The following is a 15,992-nucleotide window of genomic DNA, read 5'->3' as shown; positions in this document are numbered from 1 at the left end:
TTAAAGTTTATTTATTTTGAGAGAGAGAGAGACAGAGAGAGATACACATTTCATCCTTAGGGCAAAAATGGGCTTTTCCAGGGCAAGTTAAAAACAACAATAACAACAACAACAAAAAAAACCTCTAGCAAGTGGAGGAGGGACAGAGAGAGAGGGAGAGATGGAATCCCAAGCAGGCTCCATGCTCTCAGTGATGCAGGGCTTCAACCCACAAACCATGAGATCATAACCTGAAGTGAAATCAAGAGTCAGACCCTTAACTGACTGAGCTACTCAGGTGCCCCAGTGAGGGGCCTTTTTCAGTAATTCAGGGTCCAGAGGGTGGAGGCTTTCAATACTGAGCAGTGAAGACGAGAAGAAGTGTTCATATTCTGAGCATTTTGAATATCCAACCAACAGTATTTCCTGGAAGCTTGGATAAGAGTTGTGAGAGGAGAAAAGTCAAAAATGACTCTAAACTTTTAATTCTGTGCAAGTGTTAGGATAGAGTTGCATTAGCAGAGAAGGGAAAGTATGTGGGTGGAACAAGTTTGTGGAGGAAAGTCAACATTTTAACATTTTGGAACATGTTGCATCTGCAATTTCTATTAGATCTTTTATGCGTGCTAACTCAGTATAGGAGTAAAGACACATACATCTTTTACCTAATACCAGTAGAGACACCAACCTGCCACTAGTTTACATTATGAATAACTAAAGAGATGAGGGGAAAAATCCAGAATTGAATAGATGCTATTTATAACATCTATTCTTTAATTTGTGTCCTCCTCTCCATTTTCCAGGAAGTTGACTCCTTTTTAGAATTTGCCTTATTTGTGGACTAAAGAGCTCTTGCTTATTTTTTGATCCTGTTTTACCAAACCACCCACAAAACAACAAACAACAAAACATGAAAAACAACAAAACTCCTCCCGTTGGTCTTCTACAGAGTGAATAATCATTCTCCAGGCATCTGTTTTTAAAATGCACACCCGGGGCTGACACATAACTGTGAATTAATGAGACTACTTTTTTATATTTTATGAGACTACTTCCCTCCAGCAAATGAAGAGGTGATGGAGGCAACAGGGAAAGCACTAGCGACTGTGGAGAGGAAACTATATAGCCTGCAGGCTGTAGATTATCAGGAAGGGTGTGGCACTGCTGCCTGTCATCCCTGGCGTATCTTGGGCTATGTTTCCCAGCTTCCTTTTCACATGACTGAGTTCCAGCCAGCGGACCGTGAGTAGAAGTGGTGTGTGTCTCTTTCCCAGGCCTGGCGTAAAAAACCTTTCCACCTCATGCTATTTATTCCTTCCCCTTGTCATTGGTCGTAGACCAGCATGGTCATATTAGAAACATGTTGAAAATAATGGAGCCAAAACTAGAAGGAGCCTGGGTCTCTGAATCTCTGCTCAAAGGAGACCATCTGTCAAAAAAGAACTCTCATTTTGGACTTAACACGAGTAGGGAATAGATGTCTACTGTATGTGAGCTATCATACATCTGTAAGCTTATTTGTTATAGTAGCTAACGGTCTTGAAGCTAATACAAAGAGAGAAATTGGGGTTCCAAAGCACACTTGTTTACTGCCCACATTTATCTATTTAGCTCTCCAGTTTGAAGCCAATTATTCCCTTCAAATCTCCTAAAAGCAGTTGAGGAATCAACTGGGCAAGTGGGATCACAAGTGCATACCTTTAAAGGTAAGGTTTAAATCAAACTCATGGAGTATTTCATGTACTATACTACTAACTTCAGCATAAATTCAAAGATGTAAATCTTTGAGGCTTGAGAAATTGGCAGCATTACTGAGATATTCAGTTTCCCCAATTTGATTTGCACTGCCAGCTAAATCTGTTTACTCAGTGCATGGTGGCATTTAGAGATCTGATTCAATGCTCTACTTGAAAATTTCTGATCATACTTTTGGATCAGAGCCTTTCTCAAATATTACATCTTTTGTAGGGCAGTATTCATTACAGAAATGTTTTCTTAGAAGTTTTTTTCCCATTTTTAATATATCCATTCTTAGGATTTATAGGCATAGAGAGTAAAGGCCATATTTTAAAATGAAATACACGTGTCTTTCAAAGAAAAATAAATTTGTTTTCAACATGAAGGACATCTTCTGCAATAGCTCTATGTCCAAAATATAGTCTTCAAAACAAAGAACACAAATTACAAAAGGGTATAGATTTTCTAATCTTATACTGGGAGGAAAAAGACAAATTAATATTCTTTAAGGAAATAAAAATATTTGAACGTTTTATGTACAAATTCAGATACTTGTAATAAAAATCTTCCAGTATGTAAACTCTGGTTTAGTTTTCTGTGAAAATGGATACTATAATAATATGTGAACATTGTCAAGCTCCTCGCTCAAATATCTCCTTTAAGTAGATGACATAAGATCCTAAATATATTTAGTTTACCTTGCAATATTATAGTAATAATAATAATAATGTTTTATTGAGCACTTACTATGTGTTAGGAACTACATAAAGTAATTTTCATGAATATTTTTATGTAACTCTCACAATGACCTTATGAAGAGACAAATATTATTTTCTGCTTTCCTAGTGAGGAAATTGAAGCACAGATGAGTTTAATGACTTGTTCAAAGTTATTTCTAGTGTGTGGAGAGCTGGGAATTGAACAGTCTTTGCAGCTTGGCTCTATAGACCATGCTCAATATTCTTGGAATATTGGGCTAACATATTAATATTGGACTAACATATTAAGTCCCTTTTATTATGTGCAAATCAATTCATTATTTTTATTAATGACATTACATATCAGGCATTAAAATAATACCTAATGCAAAAAATTTAAAAAAGAAACTATTAGTACTTATCTTTATATTAGTGCATATGCTTAAAGTTATTCTTATGGTTATATAAGTATAGTTAAACTTATAGTACTTATTATGAGAAATACAGTAGTTATTGTATTTATACATATATTAATACATTAGTGCTATCTACTATACATAAACTAAATCACAGTTTAAATACTGGGAAAATTTTTAACTTATTATTACCTAAAATGTAGCAAAAACCTTAAATATTTAATACAATACACATATATATATACTATACCATATGCTAATATACTATACTAAAGAAACTTTCTTTTTTTTGCATACATTATTGTTTTTATTTTTTTAATTTTTTTATATATATATGAAATTTATTGACAAATTGGTTTCCATACAACACCCAGTGCTCATCCCAAAAGGTGCCCTCCTCAATACCCATCACCCACCCTCTCCTCCCTCCCACCCCCCATCAACCCTCAGTTTGTTCCTAAAGAAACTTTCAATCATATAAATAATAATCACTATAAAGTACAATTAAATAAAATATTAAAAACCTCATTGTTTTGTGCTCATCTAAGGAAAATTCAATATTATTTATGTGGAAAGTATGAAATACATTAAATAAAGTGCTGGTGACATCTTTAAAAATAAAAGTAAGATTTGGGGGTATTAAATTGTTTAATGTCCTTGCATATCTTCAAGTTGGCAAATATATTAATATTTATGTTCATATTAAATTCTGCTGAGTGAAAGATACACATTTCATCTTTAGAGCAAAAATGGACCTCTTCAGGGCAAGTTAAAAAAAAAAAAACACCATTAGTCCAGTGTCTGGCATAGTTTGAATAAATGCTAAAATACATAAATATTAAAGAGTTGTGTTAGGCAGGTTTCTCCAGAAAGCAGAACAAGTAGGATATATATGGATATATACATATAAGAGAAGATTTATTATAGGAATTGGTTCACATGTTTATGGAGGCCGAGAAGTCCCATGATCTGCAGTCTGCAACATGAAGAGACAAGAAAACTGGTGATATAATTCAGTCCGGTTCCGAAGGCCTGAGAAGTAGGGGAGCTGATGGTGTAAGTCCCAAAGTTGTAAGGTCCCAAAACCTGGAGCTCTGATATCTGAGGGCAGGAGAAGACAGATATTGCAGCTTAAGAAGAGAGAATTTGCCCATCCTTCATCTTTTTGTTCAATTCAGGCCCTCTAATGATTGGAAAATGTCCACCTGCATTGGCAAGGGTGGGTCTCTTTACTTAATCTAATTCAAATGGTAACCTTTTTCAGAAACACTCTCAGGGACTCACCCAGAAATAGTTCTACCAGCCATGTGGGCATCTCTTAGTCTAGTCAAGTTGACACAAAAACAGACAAACAAACAAACAAACAAAACCCCCAAATATTGACACGTAGAATTAACCATCTCCCGAGTGTTTCCAAGTAAAAAGGTCCATTTAGACCTAGTTCATATCAATAAGTAATAAAAGGGATTCATCATCTAACAAATTTATTATCTGTATTAATTTATAAATAGTTTTAATGGCGCTGAATTAGTTCTTATAATAAGTTTTTGCTCCTATGCAACTTTTGGTCTATAATGTTTTGCTTTGTTTTATTTTTACATTTTTAATCTGATTATCAGCCATTTCTTCATAGTTCAAGAAGTCAATGATAGACTAATTCAATCCATGTCAAGTAATCATGGTTTATAAATTAGTAGTTTTGGAGTTAATGAAATGATATTGGAGTGCTTAGCCTAGATAACTAGAAAGACATGTTCAAGAGCTGCATTGACCATTACAATAGCTATTAGCTCCATATGGCCATTTAAATTTAAAATGATTACAATGAAATACAATTAAAAATTCAGTTACTCATTTGCACTAGTGGCAACTGAATTGAACAGCACAGGTACAGAACATTTCAATCATCACAAGACATTCTACCAGACAATGTTGTTCTAAAGAAATTGAGCATTTTTTTAAATGAATCAATTATGTTCATAGATAATTTATAAATGTCACTTTTGCTGGCAAATTTCTTATTTTCCATACACTTCTCCAAGTATACCTTTAATAACATGGCTGACCTAAGTTTGAAGTCTTAACTTCCTCTTGCTCAAGCCCTGGAGAAGGTACTCAACATGGGAAAAGCATGCCTAAAGGAAGCAAGTAGGAAAGGAAAAAGCAAGAGGCAAGAAAATGCACAAATTGAACAATCAGCTTTTATGAGACCAAGAAGGTTGTCCATAACATACCATAGATGAATTATTTAGTCTTATAACTTTTGTTGAATAAAAATTTCCTTAATGAGATATAATAGAACTCTATTATATATAGTAGTCTATATAGTAGAGTACTATATGACTCGTCAGTTGGGTGATTAGCCTAACATCAAGTAGTACAAATAAAAAAAAAAGAAATTAGAAACAGCTAATTTAAAAGGATATAGGTAAATTCCAAGCTACTCAATAACAGTGTCATCCAAACTGCTGCAGAGAGTAGAATTTTTCTGTGATGCTTCCACACATACAAAGTTGGGGTTCCCAGTCCTTCCTTCCTTTCAGCAGTCAGCCCCCTTCAGTGGGCTCTTGATGTCTAGGTTTCCAAACACAGCCACTATGGCTTGTCTAGATACTAATCTCCTACTTTGAACTTTTCCATCTGGGATTTCTTTCTCAGACCTAACCAAAAAAAAAAAAAAAAAAAAAAAAAAATTCAAGTGGGGTTTCCAAGGCAATGGCATAATATCAGCTATTTAAATGTTCCAGAAAAGTTCCTAGGGGTGCCTGGGTGGCTCAGTCAGTTAAATGTCCAACTCTTGATTTTGGCTCAGGTAATGATCAGGTGAGATTGAGCCCTGTTGGGTTTATGCTGACATCATGGAGCCTGCTTGGGATTCTCTCTCTCCCTCTCTCTGCCCCTCCCCTGCTCACGCTTTCTCTCTTAAAATAAATAAATGAACATCAAAAAAAAAAAAAAAAAGAAAGAAAAAAGTGTTCCAGAAAAGTTCCTATTTCCATTACAAATACATTCATTCGTAGCCTCTTGCTGACCCAATTACGGTATCTCACTGTAATTAGATCTGTTACAGTTACCATCTTTTCCTTTTCAAACTGCATGCTAACTTGTCTCTTTTTTAAACACAATGTAATAAATATTAGATTTCAAAAATTCACAAAGACAAGCAAAAAGAAGAAGGTGTTTGCACATAAGCGGAGAAATAATTCACCGCGGTATTTAATCTTTGTCTTTTTAAAACAAACTCTAGCTTTGGGAGGAATACTGCAGGAAATAGAAAAGGAAACAATGTCTCACATGATTCCAAAAGTAGTTGAGGCATTATAAATAAAATATTTAGCTGTTTAACCAAATTTTTTTTATCACCAAGCAATCCTGAGTTTCATGACTTATTATGATTGTTCATAGTAAGTCATCAATTTATGTAAGATACATCAATTTCATCTAGAGTAGAATTAACAGAATATTTATAGGAGTATTTCAGGAAGTCTTAAATCATTTTGGTGGCTTTTTTTTGAACTGAGAAGAAAATAAATACTAAAAATTGTAACATCTAATGGTACCTTCTTAGGCTACTGTGTGTAATCACCTGCTGGTTGTCCATTCGACATAAGACTGCACGTGCCATACTGGGCATATTCTAAAGAGCTTTGAGCCTCCTGGAGTTACAATTTCTAGCACATTTTTCTTTACTCGGAAGAGAACCACAGTATTTTCTGGAGGTAAGATTTACTGTGATATTAAGCTTGGGAGTATAATAACATTTCCAGAAAGTCAAAAAGTTACAGACTTGACTCCAAGCTAGAACACATTCAATATTTTTACTGAAGTGGAGGAATGGATGAGATAATAAAATGACTGCTGATTGTCTACAGTATATTTATATGAAGAATTTAGGAACTTCCTTGGAGACATCAAATTAAAGGAAAGAGGAATTTAGATATGACAAATTTATCTCTGAAACAAAACCTTCATTATTGGAGTTGAGTTTCAATTTTGAGTACTGTCATGTTGGTCTGGCTCCAATTTGATTCCTGTAGGAAATAAGAGATCTGTTCTCTTCACCTCCAGTTTGCTCTTTTTTTTTTTTTTTTAGTAATGAAAGTTTTATAAGGTAATTTGGTGCTAGATCAAGGTACTTCGTTGCTCTTTCAATTGAGGCCCATAGGGTCAGTGTTGCACATGGTCATAGGAGCAGACAGATTGACATTTACATATAGATAATCATCCAATTCTTTGTTTTTTTAATGCTAAGTGATTCCCCTTCAATAAAATCAGACAGCATTCAAAGCACTTACCCTGAAGATTAGGGATACAATGGGAAGCACAACGGACACAGTCTCTTCCATGAGAACAGTAACAGTTTCATGAAGGAGGCAGATCTCAAAAATAAGCACAACACCAATCATATAATTACAAGAGTGTGAGAACTTACAACAGGAGGATCTAATCTATTGGGAGTCAGGCAGGGAAAGCCTCTTCCAGTAAGATTTAAGTTGACATCTGCAGGATGGGTCAAGTTAATCAGGTAAATGGAAGGTAGAGAAAGCATTGCAAGCACAAAAAAGACCATGTGCAAAGACCGTGGGGGCAAGGATGAATCTACTGTGTTTGAGGAACAGAAAAGCTAGCGTGTCTGTTGCAAATAGGTTGAAGAAAACAAAGAACGATGAAGCTATAGAAGTAGGCAAGGACCAAATCATAGAGGGCTTTGTCAACCGTGATAAGGGTTTTAATTTCATCATAAGAGTAATGGGAAGTCATAAAAGGGTTTTAAGGAGGGAGTGACATGATTAGAATTTCCTTATTGTTGGTGAATGGATTACAAAGTGGCCAGAATGGATGTGGGGAGCCTATTGCAATAACCAAAACCAAGAGACATTTGCAACTTTAGACTAGCAGGGTAGTTCTCAAAGTGTTGTCTGTGGACCCCTAGGGCACCCAGAGATCCTTTCACAGGGCCTACAAGGTTAAAAATTATTTTAATAATAACACTAAGGTATTATTTATTTGCCCTTTAAATTGTTTTGACATTTGCACTGATGGTACAAAGCAATAATGAGTAAACTGAAAATCTAGCTCCAGTGAAGGCTTAGAGTCACCGAATTTTTCATCTCAACATAGTTTCAATGAAAAACTGCAAGTTTCATTTAAAAATTTCCTTGAAGAAGTAGAAATGTTTACAAATTTTATTAAATCTCAATCTTTGATGAAGTAGAAATATTTACTAATTTTATTAAATCTCCACACAACTTTTTATAATTTTTTTTTAATGTTTGTTTATTTTTGAGAGAGACAGAGCATGAGCAGGAAAAGGGCAGAAAGAGAGGGAGACACAGAATCCAAAACAGGCTCCAGGCTCTGAACTGTCAGCACCGAGCCCCACCTGGGGCTCAAACTGAGGAACCATGAGATCGTGACATGAGCTGCAGTTAGACGCTTAACCGACTGAGCCACCCAGGCATTCCTCAACATGACCTTTTAATACTGTGTGATAAAATGGTAAACAATATTGCTGAAGAGGCTCAAAGTTATTGCCAGCTTTCCATAGTAAAAGTTGTTATTTCTCTTTGTAATAGCAGAGATCAGGTGCTCAATGTAGCAGAGGGCTAAAGAGAGACAACATATGAGAGTAGACACTCTAAAAGAGAAGACAAGAGATAAATATAGGAGCATATAAGAGATAAATATAAGACCATAGGTAAATATATCCATGTGCATTTTTGTGTCATTCTGCAAAGCTATTCAATCTCCCAGTTCTGCCTGTTTTGTAATCATAAATAGGTTCTCAGAATGAACCTGGAAAGCCATTGTTTGGTGGGTACTAAATTATGGCTGCAGTGGGTTCAAGGTGAATCAGGAGAATGGATTGTGTGCATCTCTTCCCAACTCCGCATTTGGTGATGTAGCTTGAAATCAAACATGACAGTCATATTTATATCACATTAATTAGTGAACGCTACAAATTGCACCTCCTTTTTTTGTTTGTTTGTTTTTTAAACCTGAAGAGCCAATTGTTAAACATTTAGCAACACACCTCTGGTCTTAGCCAGGTCTCTGAATTCCTTCTCCCTCTCACGTTCCTCCCAAGGCAAATCTTTGGTTATCTCCATTTACTTAATAATCTTTGTTTTTTTTTTTTTTAAATTGAGACAATAGTTGACATTGTTAAAATGTAACTATCTGGCATATAATACATACTCAATAAATATTTGTTGAATGTTGAATGTTAATTGAATACAATGTGGGTCCAAAAAAGGCTAAGAATACATATCTTAATTGCTATTGATATAATTTATGATCTGTTCTCCCATAGCACATATTTTGAATATAGCACTTACATCATATTAGAGTTATTTGTTTACATATAAATGCCAAAAATCTAGCCATTGAGACAAGGAATAGAATTCCTGAGCTCCCTTAATTCCAATTTACTTTCAAGAAAATGTATTCAGAGAAGGAACTAAAATCTTACTTAATTTCTTTTCTCAGTGATAATATATTACTTTAAATAATTCTAAGGTTGACATACATTAAGGGAAAAAATAGGGACTTGAGCATTTTCAGAGAGCCTCTATTCAATCATGCTTTATGATACTCTATAAAGCCATCCTTCTCTAGTCAATAGAAACAAACAAAAAATGAACTCACTAATAATCAATTCTCAGTCATTCAAGGATTAATGATACAGTTTGTAGAGTCATTTGTTATCTCCATCTTTGCTTTTCTTTATTCTTTTTTTTGGCTTCCTGCCACTGTATCTTTGCATTATTCATGAGAAACCACACTAGTGCCTGGCTGGGGAAATAAAGGGCTCTGAAATGCAAATCTTTCTTTTACTGTTTTTTAGCAGTTCTCCAAAAATGTTGTTGCAGGAGGAGCAGGTCAGGACAATTAACTTAAATGAGGTTTGTTAATATTTATAGGTTTCAAATATCCACTTAACATACTGGTAGATCTACTTAACTTTATACTAAAGTGGGGCTAGAAACACTGCCTAAAGTTGTTTAAAATCTCTAAGAATCTTATATTTTGTCCATTCCTACAAAGAATGAAAAAAATTTAAAAATTAGATAATAGTCCCTGCTCCTCCAAAAAAGCCTTCAAGTTCCACAATTTAAAAATGTATCTCTACAGCAGGTACTTTGTCATGATGAGTGCATTTGAGTATGTTCCTTGGAAGATAAACACTGGAAGATAAACAAAATGTCGGGCTTCAGTTATAGCAGAGCCTTCCAAAAGAAATAAAGTGACTAGTTAATCCTTAGAGTACTGGAATTTGTTGGACGGTTAGCCAAACGAATATTTAGGAGATTGCCTATGTGTTTCTGTATACATGTGCTCAAATCTTCACTCTCTGGTCTGAGGAAAGAGCAGAACGAAGAAAAATACGGAATACAAAGTACTGACCTCAATACAGAAGGAGTTAAGGGTTGTAAAAAATACGTGCGTGCGTGTGTGTGTGTGTGTGTGTGTGTGTGTGTGTGGTGGCAGGTGTGTTCAACATCACTGTCCCCGTTGACACTTGGGGCTAAGCAGCCAGAATCTCTAAGAGATTTTTCCTGATTCTCTCCGTGATGAAAACTTCTGGCCTAAGTGATGTTTCAGTCAGTCTTACTCCAAAGAATTTTTTTTTAATTGATGGTGATACCATCTGTCTAGTTTGAAGATTAAACTAGGCTTCCCTACAACTCACTTGGTCTTTTTGCCTTGCTGCTGTGTGTGAGTGTGTATGAGTGTGTGTGTGTGTGTGTGTGTGTGTGTGTGTGTGTGTGTGTTTTCAGCAGTTTCTCAGGATATTGGAAAACACCCAGGCACATACACATAAATGTCCATTACATTTACCGTGTAGCATCTCAGAGCGCAAAACTATATTGTTCTGGGCACAGAAGATAAATCTAACCCCCTATACCCTGTCACAAACCAGGTCTTGATAATCAGACTTTAAGTGAATCAACATCAACTGTATCTCTCAATCGCTTGTGTCTGTAGCAGCCACATTGCTGGTTGCATTGAAACCAGGCAAAGAGCCCCTGTGTTTGTATTGGTTGGCAGTGTGTAGAAAAATAGGAGTTGAAAGAACAAACCTAGACACTGTAGGTGCAGTTATCAAGAGACTTATAAATGCTGTGTGGTTCCCAGAAAAACTGTTTCCTGCCCTAGCCAGGTCAACCACTGGAGTGATGTCTGGTTTCTCTTCCTGTGTCAATATGGTGAAGGTCAGCCCCCTACTGTGGAGTAGGGGTCAGGAGAAGAGAAGAAAATGAATCTTTTATACTGATAATAGTTGTGGGAATTTTAACTTCATTGTTAAATCTATGCTTTTTCAAATAGTTAATTCAAGGCACATGTTAGTGACAAATTTCAGGCAAGTACAATTTTTAATTCTTTTGGGTCCTTAGAAATTGTTATCCTTTGTTCCTGAAATTTCCCTTGAGGCCTTAGCATATTTCTGTTCTTTTTGTGTGCTCTTTAGTTTCTTAACGCTAGTTCTAGAGTTTGATTTTGTGATTCAGACAGATTCACACTAAATCAATAGAGATATGCATTTTGAAAACTTTCCTGTGAACTGCTATTTTACCATGTTATTTTTCCTGCATCAACCAACATCCTCTAATAGAGAATTATTTCCCTTAATTTCATGACACAAAAGTGTCTCAGAACATTTTTCAGAAAAATGCATGTATTACAGATTGAAAACTGGCATGAGGCTGAAACATCCTTTGTGGAAATCAAAAGGAGGGACACGTAAGTACAGTTTTTAGACCAAAGACCCTGAATTCAGAATCCAGAATCATGTAAATGGATGGCTTGGCTGGAATTATATGATCATATGTAGGTAAAAAGGACAACAAAAAAATTATGAATTGCAGTAATTTTGTTTGCCTCCCAATAGTGCCATGATAAGACTAAACCACACCCTTAAATGCAACAAATCAGAAATAGTTCCTGCTCAATCAACAAATATGTTTCATTACCTATTATGTTAATTAAAGTGATAAAATACTTTTATTCTTATTTATTAGGATGAAGGATTTAAGCTTCATCTTCTTCAAAATGGTAATTTTGTAATTACATTGATTTTATTAAAGATATTTAATAATCATACTAATTACTTATAAATGTTAATGACAGAATATGATTCCTAAATATTTAGTTTGAATACTATTTCATATCAATACATACAAATCAGCAATTGCATGACCACTCCTACTAAAGCTTTCTGGGTAAGAAAACAATTTGCCATGTAGAATTGCATTAAAATTTTTTTTTAATGTTTATTTATTTTTATCAGAGAGAGAGAGAGAGAGACAGAGACAGAGCATGAGTGGAGGAGGGGCAGAGAGAGAGGGAGACAGAATTCGAAGCAGGCTCCAGGCTCTGAGCTGTCAGCACAGAGCTGGACGCTGGGCTTGAATTCAAGAACCGCAAGATCATGACCTGAGTAGGATGCTTAACCAATTGAGCCACTCAGGTGCCCCATAGAATTGCATTTTAATAACTATTAGCATAACTGGGTGTGTAGTTAATACTAAGAAGACTTGATGCGTTTTATCTGTCTTTCCCAGCAAGCACCTTTAAGTAAGGGCCACCTCTTGTGCCTCATTCCAGCTGACCCATTGGTCACGCAACCCACGTTCCAGCTCCACAGCCGGTAATCCCAGGACTTGGCACGTGTTCCCATCCCCTTCCAGTTGCATTTGTTTGTTGCCCCTTGGATCAGACTTTCATGGTCAGCCTTGCTCCAGGCTGTGGTTCTGTTAGGCATACTTGGTTTTCTCAGCTATGACTCCTTGCGCTTCTTAAGAATGGTTTGCACTCTCCATTTTCTTTCTGGATGTTGGCTCCTTCTTGTTGAATTCCTAACCTAGTTTTAACATGTCCGGCTATAGTTCCTAGGCTTTGTGGTGTCTGGCCAGTGCCCCAGTTGAGCCCATTCAAGTAACAATACAGTTACATTATAACTTATTTAGATTGATAGTAGTTGTGGTATATACATTTTTATACATAAATGAGAAACCACTTTTCTGACATATTTGTTCCAAACCTATGTTAATTTCTTCTGCTAAAATGCTCCATTTCCTTATCAGAAAATGCCAATAAAAGTTACTTGAAGTATGAACTTAGTTTTTTTCTGTATTTGACCTATCCAAAGAATTTGACATTTGTAACTATTTGTGATTAAATGATGAATGATAATGTATGTAAACGCATTTAAAATAGTATTAAGTGTTCCAAAGGTGCATGTGGGTGTATTATCATTATGCATACCTAATAGTCTCAACATAAACCAGTGTTTTGGCTTATTACTAAATCTATAGTTGAGTCAGATTTCCATAGGAAGTAGCTTCTCCAGTATATGGAAATTTGTATGTTACTATCTCATTTAGGAAATTATTTTATGAATGCTCTACAAAAAATTGTATCAAAATGAATTATAAGAATAAATGTCACTCTCAAATATGCCTACCATTTTCAGTTTTACCAGTGTGTTGAAAATACCTGATTAAATAACGAAAATTTGGGTGAGGATATTTGTACTTTTAGAATCACTTTCCCCATACTTCATATGAAAACAATTTCTTTTCAAATAATACTGTTTCTTGGTGAGAACACAAGGTTAGCCAACTAATGCAGTCACATGACAATTATCTTGAAGAATAACATGGAATTTACTTAGCAGAGGAACCTGAATTTTTCTACATTTTAAAAGATAAGAAAGTTAGGTAAATGCCGGTCAATGTGTGATTCATATTATTCCATGGGGAGAAAAGTGAATGCTCTTCAAAATATGGGTGAACTGATCTCACTAAACATTTTGAAAATTATATAACTTTCTGCCTTCTTAGGATATAAGGATCATGTCCCTGTCCAGAAATTTAATTTATAACCCATGCAGGAATGTATTCATTACATTTAGTCTTTGTTTTAAATAGTATACTCTAAAATGAAAATACTTCCCACTGGAAAAAAAATGTTCATAACTATGTATTTTCTAAACATAAGTGGACAAATATGCTGAAATCAAAGTCACATCACAAAAACGAACCCAAAATAATTTGCTGGAGGAAAGTTCATGTATACTCAGAACCCATGGAACTCCAGCTCTTGCTAAAGACTTTGTAAATAAATCTTGTACAGCATAGTGGACTGGGGGTTAGAGGCTGTTTAGTATAAATAAGCAAAAACAGAGCTTGTATTTAACATACCCTATTACAGAAGACTTTCCCCCAAGGTTTTCAAGTATTAGAATTCATAATAGAAAGCCAGATATATCTTTGGAAGTTTAATGGATCTCATCAATTATATGACATTTTAAAACACGTATATTCGGACCATGAGCTATGGACTATTTGAAAAAATCCTTATGATGATTGTTCTGGGGATATGCCTGAAATTTTAATTTCCAAACTCGGGATGTCATTGAGCTTTATTATACGAAAAGATAACTCTGGAATCCGTGCCAAGCAGAACATAAGGTTTTTCATTTATAACTCTCAGTTTCTTATAACAACCAATAAGGTAGGCATTGTACCCACAATTTGTAGATGAAGACTCTGCGATTCACGCTGTAAGAACTAGCTTCGTGGGCAGTTCTCAAACTCACTCATTCATTCATTCATTCATTCATTTATCTTAAGCAAATAAACTAATGCTCCATTCATTGAGAAAGATATATTTATCTACTACAGATTAAAAAGGAAACGGCACAATTCCCATGCCTGCAGGAACTCCAGGGATGAGTCAGTATGTGATGGGTCATTGATCCAAGAAGTTCTTTTCAAGAATGGGATGATGGGGCAGGAGTTTAGAATCTAGAAACGAGGGTTAAAGAAAGACTAGAACATAGACTTTTGCCTTTGGGATACTGTATACATACTTATAGATACAGATTTCACATCTTCATTTTGAATCTCAAGGTGCTGAGGGACCATTTTCCTTCCATATTCTTTATTCTTGATCCTTCTCCCTTTCCTGGTCCTAACTCCACACTTAGGAACCAGCCTATTCTTCAGCTTTCATATACATACAGGTCCAGAAGACTTGAAATAGTTCTAGGAGCCAGAGGAAATACTACAAACTTCTCATTCCCCAGTGTTTTGACCCTCAGATTCTTGTGGAAGAGAACCCAGGAGGCTCCTTAAATTCAATTCAGTTCAAATCAATTCAAAAGTATTATCTTTCTCTAAAGACCATTGTTATGCCTCTCTCTGTTCCTTTCTCCCTTCTTCCAGGTTAACTTAAGAAACATGATCACTTCCACCTTTGGAATCTCTCTTGGTATCCCCACCCCCATTTGAGGCAAAGATGAGATGAATGGTGCTTAGATTAAATTTCTTATTTCAGTTTGTTTAATGTCTTGACTTACTTGAAGCACTGACTCTCTTCTTTTGACTCCCTAGCCTAAGCAATCTGTCAGCAGCCTATCACCCAACAGAAAAAAAGGTGACAGAGCTGGGTTTGGCAACGTGCAGTATATACACAACAGTGGTTTTTATCACCTTTGACATAGCCTAATATGAGTCATATCCATGTCCATCTGGTTCAGTATTTTATTAGTATTTTATTACTAACAGAGTATCTAAAGAATACGGCATCCAGTTTAAAATTTAGGTTCATCTAACTTCTTTTGGTAACGTACAATCATAACAGTTTAGAGCTAGAATGGAATTTTGTTTCTCCATTTAGTCCAATGTCCTCAGTTAACGTAGAAAAAAAAAAAGAATGATCTTTTGTCACATGCCAAGTAAAATATTATATAAGCTTTTTACATACATATTCTCTATACATATATTTTATACTCTTTCAAATTCTGATAATAATCATCAGTGGAGAAATCATTATTTTCAGTTTATAGTTGAAGGCCCTGACATTCAGAGGATTTAAGAAGATTTTAAGATTTCTAAGAGAAGCTGAAACAGACATCTAAAAAAAATACTCTGTACCACAGAAAACAATGTTCAGGGTACAAAAGTAGATGTGAAGAAATCAGTTGTGACTTATTGCATTAGTCTCAGTAAGTCATGATGTCAGCCCAGACTACAGACTGTCGGGATGCAGAGAAGGAGAGAATAGAATCAAGGGAAATTCAGAGTATAGAACCAATGGGATTTAGTGATAAATTTGCTGTAGGAGGTGAGAGGAAAAAGAAGAAAGAGCCAAG

At 35.3% G+C, this 15,992-nt stretch overlaps 1 long non-coding RNA gene across 3 annotated transcripts in view; it reads left to right on the top strand.

Annotated features, from left to right (window-relative positions):
- The first annotated feature begins 217 nt into the window (after positions 1 to 217).
- LOC102899966 overlaps positions 218 to 15,992 on the top strand; it is a 43,361-nt gene continuing 27,586 nt past the window's right edge. Inside the window, exons 1-2 of one of the 3 annotated variants that reach the window (XR_006596827.1) lie at positions 218 to 1,234; positions 1,591 to 1,685. This is a non-coding gene — a long non-coding RNA (uncharacterized LOC102899966). The remainder of the gene's footprint in view (positions 1,235 to 1,590; positions 1,686 to 15,992) is intronic. The other 2 variants (XR_006596828.1, XR_006596826.1) reach the window with 2 other exon arrangements.

This window comes from Felis catus, chromosome B1 (assembly GCF_018350175.1).
Source record: "Felis catus isolate Fca126 chromosome B1, F.catus_Fca126_mat1.0, whole genome shotgun sequence".
NCBI classification, from domain to species: Eukaryota; Metazoa; Chordata; class Mammalia; order Carnivora; family Felidae; genus Felis; species Felis catus.
This window is presented reverse-complemented; position numbering and strand designations above follow the sequence as displayed.